We start from the raw sequence: 4082 nt of genomic DNA on the forward strand, positions 1-4082 counted from the left end.
CTTGCTCCTGTGCTAATCAGGCACTGTCACGCACCTCCAGTGCCTTCTGTCCCTGACCATCTAGCTTACTCCTTCAGCTTCTCCGCTTCCTCTTCACTGGAGGATGTGTCTCCCACAGAAACCACTACTCCATGTTGCTCACAGCGTAAAGGCTGAAGTGTAGATGAGGCACTGGGAACATAACCCTGCACTCAACTTCACGGATTCTAAACACCTATAGATGATATTGAATGCACACCATTCTCCAATAACTCAGAACACAACTCACAGCAGGCTGGACTGCTAAACTCAAACACTGAACCAAAACTGCAGCTTTTAAACCCACCCTGACAAGTTACCATGGAAACAAACAAGTTTCTCATCTGCTGTTTTTCTACACTCAGAACATAATATTGTATTCAGAACATATTATTACAGTCGACTGGACTGCAAATGAATTCAACTACCCAATACTTGACAATTTGAATACAGTGGATAGGCTCCCAGTTCCTAGGGTCACCTGTCCATGGAACTATTGCTCTCAGGTCTGAATACATTGGGAACATAGCCCAATGTCATTGCACCAGATATGTCACTGTGGGCGAGTGGCAGTCCTCTTTTCTGGTGAGTATTATTCAGCCCTTGATATCCTGACCTTGTATACCTGAGGGCTGCTGCTAGCACCACATCAGCCCATTCTTAGCTTTCTCTTACTGATTCTTGACATGAAGTGAGGCTCACGGACCGATTATGGGGGTACCTCAGTTTCACTATTGAGGATCAGGGATGTGCACCATCCCAAAATGCCATGCACGAATCTCCTAAACCCCATACTGTGACAAATTGCACGGAATTGTTTGAAAATAAAGGCACAAAGTGACATGAAAATTTGGTTAAAAAATCATGCCACTTATTGCTGTTTCTCTTCAGCATAAGGTCAGGAGAAAGGTTAATATTTGATTTGATTATTGTCACATGTGTAACCCTACAATGAAAAGTATTGCAGACTTTACAGACAAAGCATATTGTTTATAGAGAAGGAAACAAGAGAGTACAGAATGTAGTGTTGCAGTCATAGCTAGAGAGTAGAGAAAGATCAACTTAGTGCAAGGTAAATTCATTCAAAAGTCTAACAGCAGAAAGGAAGAAGCTGTCCTTGAGTCGGTTAGTATGTGACCTCTAACTTTTGTATCTTTTTCTCGACAGAAGAAGGTGGAAGAGAGAATGTCCGAGGTGCGTGGGGTCCTTAATTATGCTGGCTGCTTTGCCAAGGCAGTAGAAAGTGTAGACAGAGTCAATGGATGGGAGGCTGGTTTGCGTGATAGATTGGGCTAGATTCATGACCTTTTGTAGTTCCTTGCAGTCTTGTGCAGAGCAGGAGCCATACCAAGCTGTGATACAACCAGAAGAAATGGTTTCTGTGGTGCATCTGTAAAAGTTGGTGAGAGTCGTAGCTGATATGTCAAATTTCCTTGATGATTCCAGAGCCATTTGCAACTTTTTTGGTAAGAAAACCATCCCACATCTACATGCAGCAAGATCTGGGCAACATTCAGGCTTGGCTAATAGTTGGGAAAGGAAATATGTGCCAGACCATAATCATGCCCAACAAGACAAAGTCTAGACTCCACTCCTTGACATTCACAGAATTGCCATAACTCGCTCATCATCGAAATCCTGGTGGAGTGACGGAGGACAGGATGGTGGAATCACTACTCTACAAACATTTAACTGAATGAAACACAGAAATACCATGGTCACAAGAGCACATCAGAGGCTGTGAATTCTGCAATAATTTCCATAAAGCTTGTCCGCCTTGGTCAGTACTATCATTCTTTTCTGTTTTTTGGCTTACAACCTCTGGAGGAAAAAATGCTTCCATTAATCCAAATCTGCGAGAACAGCTTTAAACATGAAAAGCTTAAACAGAAATCTCATACATTTCCTATAGCTGATAACTGGAAAAGAAATTAAAGAAAACATCAAAACAATGGTCGGAATTCTCCAATCTCGTTCACCCTGCCACCACTGCCAACAAGAACGTGGGATGCAACTCCAGATGACCCGACCTCATCTGATGGAGATCCGGCAAGACGAAGGACTTGGGGTCAGCTGGTGGAGATATCAAGGGTGTTGCTGATGATAGACTCACTTTTAATAAGTTATCTGGATCATGGTGCTTTGGGCTCTTACCTGCTCAAGGCCTGCCATCCTTAATTCAGCAACAGCTTACTCTTGGGCCTCACCCAATATTTCAAGTGCCCTCTCTTCTGAGGGGTTGAGGACCTGCATTTCGGGAATGTCCCCACCCGTCTTCGCCGACTCCCTCTTGCTGATGGCAATCTTTGCCAATGGGTACGCAATGATGACAGAGTGAGAGAGTGGCCTAACTAGGATGAGGGCTTGATAGCAGGTGACATGTGTAGGCATGGGGCAGGGCAAATCGGGGGTGTGATGTGGACGGCAGGGGGAGCAGAGGATCAGATGGGAATTTTGCGTGACAATGCTACAAGGTGGTATGGTGGGATGGAGGGAGTTTATGGTAAGATGGCAGGGACACAAGTGATGTCAGGGCAGGGAAGTGGGCACTCACCCTTGAAGATTGGAGGAGGTCTTTTATCTTCTTGCAGCATTGCATGACTGCCCTGTCGGTGAAGGTTCTGGTGCTTATGGAATCAGCTTTCGCTTTCCATGCTTCTGCGACCTCAGCTGATGACAGTCTCCTGCCGACTCTTGGGACACGGGTGGAGCTCCTCTCTTCCACAGCTTCCAGCATCCTCTCTACTTCTGCATCCAGGAATCTGGGCACCAACATTCTCCCAGCCATATTGCTGACAATTGAGAGTGCTACCGAAGAAAGCTCTGAAATACTGCTCCCACTTGTAAAGGACTAACAGCTGATTCCTGACTGCAGCAAAACAGGCAGCAGGCATTGGGAAGTCAGTGTGACACATCGGGGGGAGAATATTACCATATTCTGAATAGCGCATGCAGATCGCTGATTGAGCCAACAGGAAACACTATGGCTTTCGTGCTGGAGTGGACACCGAGTCCTGACTCAGAAGAATCGTGGTTGCTATTCTTTAGAGGAAAGCAATATAGGTTTCATGCAAATTGTTGTTTAAAAATTGTAAGCATTTTTATTTTTGACAATATTTATTTGGCAATAGGTGCTCATTGACCCATTGTGTCACTCAGCCTTCCCATCAGCATTCAAAGGGTTACAGATAGTAAAGGTGTTGTCAGAGTGAAGTCTGACATTTCTGACGAATGATGAAAACCCTTGACAAATAAACCCACAAGTAATGAGTACAAGAGTTCTGCCCTGAAATTAGGAATAGCTGAGATATAGATGTTCTGAGCAGCCTCTCCCACAATGTACAGCAGATGGTTATATCTCTGGTGGAATGTAGAACAAGTGTTAGAACAGGATAGTGAAACAAAATTGCATGATCAGTAGGGGTACGCACAGTGACAAGTCATGTTTCTGTAAATGGTTGTAATAAATCATTAGATTCACCAATATAATCACTGATTAGTCATCTCAAAGGACAATAGGAAGCAGGTACTATGATGGCATTGAGGTTCCAAATGATTTTGTGATGATTTGATATGAAGATTAAGAATGTAATTTAGAGTATAGAGAGGTCAATGAGATGAAACTGCTCTTTAATGGACTAAGACTTTTTTTAAATACTGTTCGGTATCTGTGAATGTGTTTAGAATGGGTTTTATAGCAAGATCTGCTTTATGCTCTTTATCAGCCTACATTTTGACATTGGCAGTGTCTTCTCTGAGTAGGGGATTTTAGCTCAGGTGGTCAGCATGGTCAGTACAGGCTTTGAGGGCTGAAGGGCCTGTTCCTGTGCTGTGATTTTCTTTGTTCTTTTATCAGTCTGGCATCATCCAGGAGATCTGTCACCAGTTTTCTTTCAACAGTTAAACTGGGAAGCATCCAAAGTACTACTGCAATTCAACACATGGGCTGATGCAGCAAAGCAAAAGACCTTTAACATTGACCAATATATTAAGAATTCACATGCAGGACAAAGTGTTTATTTAGTAAATGGAAGCCAATATGGTCGATATAAATATAGAGTTTA

The sequence above is a fragment of the Carcharhinus amblyrhynchos genome, chromosome 13 (genome assembly GCF_965287045.1).
Source record: "Carcharhinus amblyrhynchos chromosome 13, sCarAmb.v2.hapA, whole genome shotgun sequence".
In the NCBI taxonomy this organism is placed as follows: Eukaryota; Metazoa; Chordata; class Chondrichthyes; order Carcharhiniformes; family Carcharhinidae; genus Carcharhinus; species Carcharhinus amblyrhynchos.